Source organism: Helianthus annuus, chromosome 13 (assembly GCF_002127325.2).
Source record: "Helianthus annuus cultivar XRQ/B chromosome 13, HanXRQr2.0-SUNRISE, whole genome shotgun sequence".
Lineage (NCBI taxonomy): Eukaryota > Viridiplantae > Streptophyta > Magnoliopsida > Asterales > Asteraceae > Helianthus > Helianthus annuus.
In genome coordinates, this window is record NC_035445.2 from 77,306,523 (window position 1) to 77,316,558 (window position 10,036).

At 35.1% G+C, this 10,036-nt stretch overlaps 1 long non-coding RNA gene and 1 other non-coding gene across 6 annotated transcripts in view; both read left to right on the forward strand.

Moving 5' to 3' along the window:
- LOC110898261 overlaps positions 1 to 4,021 on the forward strand; it is a 38,873-nt gene extending 34,852 nt beyond the window's left edge. For 2 of the 5 annotated variants that reach the window (XR_004877228.1, XR_004877229.1), the window contains exons 4-9: positions 1,414 to 1,487; positions 1,587 to 1,665; positions 1,905 to 2,033; positions 2,125 to 2,220; positions 2,815 to 3,480; positions 3,556 to 3,775. This is a non-coding gene — a long non-coding RNA (uncharacterized LOC110898261). Of the gene's footprint in view, positions 1 to 1,325; positions 1,488 to 1,586; positions 1,666 to 1,904; positions 2,034 to 2,124; positions 2,221 to 2,814; positions 3,481 to 3,555; positions 3,776 to 3,877 lie in introns of those variants that run through there. The other 3 variants (XR_002569283.2, XR_002569282.2, XR_002569281.2) reach the window with 3 other exon arrangements.
- A 4,869-nt stretch (positions 4,022 to 8,890) lies between these two features.
- On the forward strand, positions 8,891 to 8,963 carry TRNAK-CUU. The gene has a single exon. It is a non-coding gene; the product is annotated as a tRNA-Lys (tRNA).
- Positions 8,964 to 10,036: the final 1,073 nt, after the last annotated feature.

The following is a 10,036-nucleotide window of genomic DNA, read 5'->3' on the forward strand; positions in this document are numbered from 1 at the left end:
GTCATACCTACGGGCGGGTGGGTTATCGGGTTTTCCCCGGAATTGGTGGTGGACGACTCGAGTTACTCTCGGAGTACTCCGTTTGTCCAGTAGGTACCCTGAGAGTGCTCGGGATTGATTTGTTGGCCGGGAAAAAAAAAACTTGACAATGTCAAAAGGCAAAGATGTATTAATTTTAGCAAAAGAAACATAAAAGTTGACAATGTCAAAAGGCAAAGATGTAATAGAAATTAGAAAAATCAAAATATACACCAACACCTTTAAATTATTAGGCATCTTTTGGTCATGGTGATTACCAACGCGTAAATAACCTTTATGCTTCAAAAAGTTGCAACGAAGCAACTTTCACGTGCCCCTAAAGTAACCACAAACACTACCCTTATAAACTTCTTATTGGCAATCTTTTCATTAGTATTTTAAAAACTAGAAATTTATATATTGTAGAGTAAAGGCTATGTACAAATAAGTTTATCATACAAAATGTACGAATAAGGTGGAAAAGTAAAAAAAACATTATGACATTTTCATAAATATTAAAATTACTCTACAAATGTATCTATTCATAGAGTAATTATCAAAATTACGCTACGAATGCATCAAACAGAATAAAATTCAAATTTACTCTAATGTGTATCATAATTAGTCTGCTAGCTGATCAATATAACATAGCATACACAATTACTCTACAAGTTCATCAAACAATATACAATTCAAAATTACTCTATATTTGCATCATAATTATTCTAACAGTTCATCATTAATACACTACTAGTCATTCTAAATTAGTCTATAGGTGTATCAAACAACTAGTAATTGAAAATTACTCTACAAGTGGATCATAATTACTCTACTAGTTTATTAAAATAACATAACATACACAATTACTCTATAAAATTCATCAAATAACACACAATTCAAAATTACTCTATAAATGTATCATAATTATTCTACGAGTTCATCATTATTACTCTACAAGTGCATCATAATTACCCTACCAGTTTACAAAAAAATAATAGACACATTTACTCTACAAGTTCATCAAACAACATAAACTTCAAAATTACTCTACAAGGATATCATGATTACTCTACGAATAAAATAATTACGAAAATGTAACCACGTTTTTTTTTTTACTTTATCATCTTATTCGTACGTTTTGTACGATAAACTTATTTGTATTTGATATTTTGTTATATTTTGTATTGTATTTTAAAAACTAGAAATTTATATTTTGTATTTAAAATAATTATTACCACATAACCAAAACTTAGGAGTTTCTTAATCAAAAAATATGTGCCGGATTTATACATATTACCAAAAAGTTAGGGTTTTGTTTTTTTTTTCTCACGATTATATGATTCCCTGTACCTAGGGTTTTGTTTCTCACGATTTTCTGCTTTGTGTGGCGGCTAGGGTTCCGCCGCGAGCGGAGAGACAACTGCTTTGTTGTTGTTTAGGTCAGCGATGGCGTACGAACGGGGATTCAGGTCAGCGATGGTGGTTGTGGCTTTGAGTAGACACAGGTTTTAATGTTTTTTGATTCTGTCAAATGTTCCTGATGTTGTATATTTTTCTTATTTTCTCAGCTGATATTGAAAATATCACCCTATTTGATCGATTTGACTTACACCAGACTGATGCAGGTCGATTCAAACAGTTTGAGAGGTAGGTTTTCATAGTTGTGATGGCAAATACTTGTGCATGCAAATATTGCAGGTTAACTATATCATTGTATCATTATAACAACTGCATTTTCTATATATACAGTAAAGCTAAGTTTATTTGTCCACAGTTTTGCACTGTCCTTGCTTTTAATTGGTTTCATAAATTAGCTTGTGATCAAAATGCACTGAACGTAATTACAAACCTTATTCATATATAACTTATAATGGTGAAAATAACAGGTTTGACATTGAAGGGGATGATATTGACGGGGATGATGTGACACTAGAGATATTTCCTTCAAATAACCATTCCATTGACCTACCAAACACTCTTATAACCTCCCCTCTTAACAAGATGAGCCTAAAAACGTAAGTATTAGTTAATTGTCTTATTTTCAGACTTTGTTCAAATGCATGAATTGATTTTGGCTTATGTTTAATCCCTAACGGGTCATATTAGTAAAATATGATTTATCTAGGAATGGAAAGGAGCAACGAGTCGAACCGGAATATCAATTGACAGTCTGGCTCTTTTTCGACTTGACTTCCATTTAAGGTTTGTTCTTTGACACTTAATGTTCTGATGCTTATTATTGCTTGATTTGAGTTCTTGCTTCTTCTATTGTTCTGATTGTTAATTATGGTCTGGTCAATTACTTATGCCGATTTTGAGTTGTGGCTTCTCCGCTTTGTAAGGTAAACAACTGGCTTCTCTAGAATTTGTTACTATAATAATCAATTTAAAAATATTCCTGCTACTTCAGTTATGATTTTTGCTATTTTAATTGCTATGGTTTATTACTTTGTTTATCTTTGGTTGAACACTTGAACTCTACAGATGGTTAGTTATTGTTAATCGATTGATCAATGATTTCTGGTAGAACATTACAGATCTTTTAATAAGTCGTCTTAAGGATTTTTAGTGCTAAGCTAATTCAATTTCTTTTTTGATTATATGTACGAAGCTTCTGTGATTGGCAAACTGGCTTCCTCGAAATTGCATTACTTTTAAGTCAATTTAATCAACTGATGATCAATATAAATGTAAAATTAGCTTTAAATCATTCTATTCAAGCATGCTATCTTAATTTGTTGGGTAAGGGGTCATTTTCTACTCATTTTTATTTCATTTTACTTTTTATATTTTCAGATTTTGTCAAAGTCAGCAACCAACTCCGTCATGGAAACCGTGGATCCGGAAATATCCGCAACGTGCAAAGACCTCGCGGAAGTAAAAAAAGGTATTCCAACTCGCGCTTTTGTGCACCAAGCGTCAACCATCCGAGCGACCAACAATGCATGAAGTAGTTCGCGTCCTCAGCAGCATACTCCCCGCACGCAAACACAACCCCACGGGTCCCACCGTTCTACTCCCGTCTTCAAAAGTCAAGCTACATGGACGAGTACGCCAACCTCAAGACGCCACATCTCGTCAACTGCTCATCCATTAGCACCTCAGATGCCCAACTGTTTATGAAATTTGGTAAGGTTATATCCCAAAACATAGGGGTGTTCAAAAAATCCGAATCGGATAATCCGAAGTTTCAGATTTGGATTCGGATGTGATTTTTTAAAAATTCGGATAATCGGATTATCCGATATCCGAAAACTTAAAAAAAATAAAAAATATATAGATAATATATCCCATGTATACACTAATCAGTATACACACCACACAAAAATTAGGATTTTGTAATTTTAGTTCCGGCTCGTCCCTAATCCCCTTCGCTGTTTCAATCGGAATGTGATACGTCACCTACTCGCCCTCCATTGCCGGTCGCCTTCATCTCCTTCCTGGTCTCCGTCGCCCCCAAAGGTACGTTTCTCTTAATTAATTTTATTGTAGGTTGTTCAATTTACATTCAAGATTGGTGTTTATAAAAATTTGCAGGTTGTTTCCTTTATGTTCAAGAGTGTCTATAAAGACAAGATCTGTAGATTGTTCACTTTTGGCAAAACAGTGATTAAACTTTAAAGTAATAAAATGTCTATATTGACCTTGGTTATGGAACACTATGGTATTTGTAGCAAGTACAATGTCTATATTGGCCTTGGAACACTTTAAAGTAGTAAAATGTCTATAGTGGCCTTGGTTATGCTATTTTAGTCTACATCTTGCTGGATAACAACTGTACTGTTTTGTGCTATTTTAATAAAAGTTGGTTTTTGTTAAAGAAAATGTAGTTGTTTATTGTTTTGCAATATGGATGCAGGTTGTGTATCTTGATAAAGATAAGAGGAAAGCTATTGTCCATGTGTAATGAACTTACCTATATGTACTAAAGTCTTTGTAATACAAACATCCGACCTGTCATTGGTTTTACCCTAATGAAGTTACCTGTTAATTCTTTTTTTTTTTTTTTTTTCTGTAATGAACTTACCTTTTTTCATAAATGTACTCAATCCCATGTAACACCTGAAATAATTGAACTGATTATTCAGTTATGATTTTTTCAAAACAATTTATTAAATAGTACAACCTGTGTATCACATGGGTAAATAATCTAGAGGTGTTTATGGTTCGGTTTTTAATGGTTTTTAGGTGAAACCGTTAGTAACGGTTTTTTATTATTGAAAACTGAAGAAGACCAATAACGGAGTTGTAGTGTTTATTTTATATGAATAAAGTTGGATGATCCGATCAAAAAAAAAAAAAAAAACCGATCAACATTCATTTGAATCCCGTGTGAAATTATGTGTTTATGGTATGGTACATTTTTTTTTGTTGGTAATGTTTGCCAAACATGAATGGTTATCCACTTGTAAGAAATCATATAAAAAAATTTCTTTTGTAAATATAATTTTTTTTAACACAACTCATAACCCGTGAAACTCACGGGTATATAACCTAGTTTATACATATTACCAAAAAGTTAGCTTCTAGATCTGGTTAGACACCGATGTTTTATTTTATACGGAAAAATTGGTTATATCTATATGTTCCCCTATAATGGGAGTTGCCGAATTATATCATAGTATCGCCTTTTTGTATAACTTTCCTCAATATTCAACATTCAAGTTGCCTCTCTTTACAATGGAGTTTGACAATGGTTCTTGTTAGAACTTAACACCGTTCTACAATGGTAAACAATAAAGTTCGTGACAAGAGTTTGTTTAGGTAGAAAATGTCAATAGAAAAATCCAAACCCAATAATTTATTTTAATATATCACATGTAGGTATGGACTACGGATAGAGGTGTAAAAAAAAAACCGATTTTAGAACCGTAACCGGAAAAAAAAGCCGAAACCGGTTTTAGAACCGAACCGACGGTTTGTGACCGGTTACTATTCTTGATCTGAAAAACCGGTTAATAACCGAAACCGGTTTAAAAAAAAAACGGTTTTTTTGGCAAAAACCGGTTAAAAACCGATCCAACCGGTTACACCAGTTACTGTTTTGGACTTGAAAAACCGGTTAGTAACCGAAACCGGTTATTAAAAAACCGGTTTTTGTTTTGGATGAAAGAAACCGGTTCGGTTAGGAACCGGACCGGTTTTTCAAAAAAAAAAAAAAAACCTATTTGTACACCTCTAACTACGGAGAGTTTAGGGTGATGTGGTGCATTGATCAACAGGTCTACTTAGGCTTTAGTTAACTAAATGTGGGGATGATCAGGATGGAGGTCTTGATCATCCTGGAGATATGTGAGAGAGGGTGGGGATGATCAGGATGAAGGTGAACCATACTGTAAGCCGAGGATGAAGGGGATACAAGGGGAACCACACTGAGAACCCTAACGAAGTGAGTTCAAAAGACTATTATCATAAGTTTTCTCATAGAATAATGAGAATTAAAACTCTCTTATTTTAGCCTCATATCATTCTGGTTCTTCTATTTCTACATATCAAGCTCTTTTAATTTCTTTAGCAATTTGGAGTTTTTTTTTACTATAAAGTTGATGATCTATACACCAAATTACGTTTTTTAGAATAGATTTTTGGATGTTTTTTCTTTATGTCTCGGACAAATGATTCATTCATTTGTCTTTAATGGTAGTAAATAGAGTTGAATTGTTATAAACCTCATTCAAAGTAAAGAACTTGATATCATCTTACAATGCCTTGTTCCATGGCGAAACATTATTTGATTTTACGCATTCTTGTACTTTTGGTTGTGGTTAAGCTTGTAGAACATTGTCTTGTTTAAAGATGCCCTCACGATGTTGCTTTTCTTCATCGGTCATACAACTCAATTTAAATGTATGTTCTACAAATTGAGGTTCTTTAAAGAAACTGTAAAGTGTAATTTGGTGGTTTATGGGCGGGGTTAGATAATCGGATGTCGAGGGCCTAGTCAAAGATAAAGTTAAAGTGTGTACCCTAGTACCTTTAGTTATATAGCTAGTAGTAAGAAGGGTGTTGAACTACTACAAAGAGTCTATGGTCATTGTTTAGATTTAGATTGGGTTGATTATGAATCTTGTAATGTTATATCAAAAAATGGTTTGAAGGTAGAAATAATGATATGATTCCGATTGTTTGTTTTTTAAACGAGTTAACTATTTAAAGTATGATTAGAGATTATCAAATGGTGATTAAAATTGAGTTTGGTAATTCGAAAACCTTATATTAGACATCAACAGTTATATATCAAACACAACTGGTGCAAAAACCATCACAATATGAATCAAAGACAATCGTATGTTTTATTAATCAAGAACAACAACCAAACCCTAGCATAAATCAAAACTTCATAGTAGCAACTATCTCTCAATGCCAATGTTGCAAAAAAAAAAAAAAAACACTTAACAATTTCGAGTTCAAAGCAATACTAACAAATGATTCATACAAAGTCAATCACAAGATTACACTATGTTTTATCAATCTAAAATGTATAAAATAAACCCTAGAAGGCTCACAATCTTTACACCCGGGGATGATCGTGGAAGACTAGCCAAGCATGGTTGATGATTTCATCTTCAGTTCCTTCCTTGGATTTCGGTATGGATTCTTCAATCGGATGATGAAAAGGCTCCAAAAACTTACCCAGAAGCTCCCAAAAGGTCCCAACCTCATATGTTGAAAGTGGGGAAAACCCACAATTAAATCCGGTTAAACGAGTTGTTTCGCGAGTTAAACGTCACTCGAAACGCACTTGGCGTCGTCTACGTCATTGATTGGTTCAGATAGTCATGCCTGCTGCCTGGCGCCATTGTTGTCCATGGCTGATGCTGGTGACTTCGGCGATGTCGCTGCCGGTTTTCTTGCGCGCTTTACTTCGTTTACTTGTTTCGTATCCCCGGTTCGTTGTTGTTCATTCATAATGCTCTGGAAAGCCTCCCAAATCCAACTTAAACTTGTCAATGCCTGTAAAACACAAACCATCTCAAAGTAGTGCAATCCAATAGTAAATTTCAATAAATAAGCAAAATTAAACTGGTTAAGCCTTAGAGTTTTATCAACCCATCATCAGGATGATTCCCTACTTCTTAAATCTCGCATCGTAAGCCTTATGTGGTTTACTTTTCGTTACACTTTGAGTCCCTCCAGTCACGTTATTAATTTAATCCGTCATTTACTTAACGGTATGGGGGTATTTCGGTCTTTTAACCCTGAAGTGAAAAACCTACCTCATATAACATCCTCCACTTTATCCAATCCCAACCATTTGCACCCTTGTCGTTTCACCTTCACCTACCTAACCCTCCTCGTCTCCGGCCACTCATCCATCATCTTCATCTCCAATCAACGCCCTGACAACCCCACCTTCTGAACCTACCTTTGACGACCCCACCTTTGATACCCAGCCCTGAACCCACCTCCGATGACCCCACCTCTAATACCCACCTTCGATACCCACATCCGATCATGGCATTTTCACTCTAGGTGACAATGGAAACTCAATGTCTGACATGTAATAACGAGTTCATGATTATTACTCCTTGATTAGTGTAGTTATCTTGAAAATTGAACTTGATACAACTAAGTCAAACATGTGTAGCCAAAATATGGTCATTAGTACCCTGAGCACTTGAGGGTGGTCTTGAAGTTTTGGAACAACATAAACTTTGTTTACCGGTTTGAACGAGGAAGCATGGAAGAACATAGGATCAAGTAGGTTTGGTGATCTAGGTTTTTTGTTGATCATGGTTTTTGATCATCTAGATTTTTTGTTGATCATGCTTTTTAGTTGATCATGGTTTTTGGTTGATCAAGTTTGTTATATATGTTTAAACATATAATGAATGGAGTTAGAAATGTTAATGTAATCTGTACATTTGATTTTTCCTTAATCTTCATATTGCATTTTCTCCTTAATCTTCACATTAATTTAGCGGTTAAGTAGTTAGTTGTTGGGTCATATGCATGCAAGTTCATATCTGTTATATCAGTATCGTAACATCATTGAATTTTTTCCTTAATCTGCAAATTGGTTTAGTGGTTAAGTAGTTAGTTACTTGGGCATATGCATGCAAGCTCAGATTAATTTGATCAGTACCATAACAACATTGCATTTTTTCCTTAATCTACACATTGGTTTCGTGGTGGTTAAGTAGTTAGTTACTTGGTCATATGTCGAGAAGGAATCATGGATGTCAATGGTTTATTGTCCTAAAAATGGGGCCCGTCTCTAGTATGTCTAGAAAGCAACCTATTTTGTTAAAATTTAGTAATGTTATATACATATAACGGAAATAACACACAAATTCATCTCCTTTACATTCGTTATAGAGTGATAGAACATGAGTTTATCAATTATCATATACATTTTAGTTGAGACAATACCATGGACCATCATGAACACTATCATATACATTTAAGTTAAGACAATAACATACGTTTCACATTAAAACCAAAAAGACCAACGACGTCAATAATATATGTTTTACATTAAAACTAAAAGGACCAATTAATGTCATCCAAAATTGACCATATAACATTTTTGTATAAAATATACTTTATTGTTAGCATTTTTCATGGTAAAAGATTATGATTAGAATATTATTCATCGTAAAAGATTATGATTAGAATGAAATGAGTACTTTTAAGAAAAATGAAATATATAAAGCAATTATTAGACATAATGATCTTGTAAATTTGTAAGCATATCTATATGATATACGGATTAGGTTCAAGAGTGAACACTAGTGTGTTTGCGAACTGAGCGAACTAATTCTGCCCATACACGTATGTAAATCAATGGCCAGGATTTAATGATGAAATACACTAGTGTATTTTATGATTTGATGATAAAATCCTAACCATACACGTGTGTAAATCAATGGCCCGTCTAGCTCAGTTGGTAGAGCACAAGGCTCTTAACCTTGTGGTCGTGGGTTCGAGCCCCACGGTGGGCGCCAATGATGAAACACCGGTTAACACCAATGGTTAACTAGCTGGGTCGTCTCTTATGAGCGTTCAATCTCCTTCTCTACTCGCTTCAGACTGAGGCCCTGCAAAACAGCAACCATTAGCTCGTTAAGAGGAGAATATGGGGGTTTCCCTCTTAACCGGGCTCCGGCGTGAGAATAACTACTGCTCTGAGGAAGAAAACAGTGTGTGTTGTAGGTGAAAGGTGAGGAGAACATAATGGAATACCTGAATGATGAAAGGTCATATTTATAGCCGAAGGGTGAAGGAGGGAGGAGCGACCTTGCCAGCTGTTATCGGGCGCCAGCTGTCCGACCAAGGGGGACATCCTCTTGGTCTCCTCTGCTGTGGTCCGGATAGTGGTCCACGTGGCGCGCCGATATTCGTCCATGCTGGAGAAATCGTACTGCCGTTGTTGGTCTGCCCCCAGATTTGTTGCAGGTCTACATGGCGCTGGATTACTGGTGACACGTGTCGTCCTTTCTGTCGGAAGGAGCATCTTTGGTGCCGCCTTGACGTCTTCCAGAAGCTTCTGGATTTACTTGCTGATGTAGGCGCCATGTTGGACGGAAAAAGTGGTGTGGTCTCTGCCATGTGGACATGGAATTGGGACCATACCTTTTCAACGTGTGTAAATCAATGACCAAGATTTGTTCACTCAATTCGCATATATATATATATATATATATATATATCAGTGCTCACTCTAGAAGCCCACCCTATGATATAATATATGTTTAAAGAATTATAAAATCAAAATTCCTTTTAAAAACTATGCATTTGTAAAACCGACAATATATGATAGTGATATCCATTGGGCACAAAATATCAACCTTATAAGAGAGGTTTGTGGGCCAAGGCGGCTACTCAAGTCAACCAATATATCACTTTCGAAAGTTACTATACACAACTAGTGGGGCCACGTCACCAATAATCATCAAACAAAACTTCTAATTGTAATTGACAAATGCTATGGTTTTTATGGTTTGCAAAACCATGTTACTTATAGCATATTCTAGAAGGTTGGTTGGATTATATGCTAATCCATTTATATAAATTC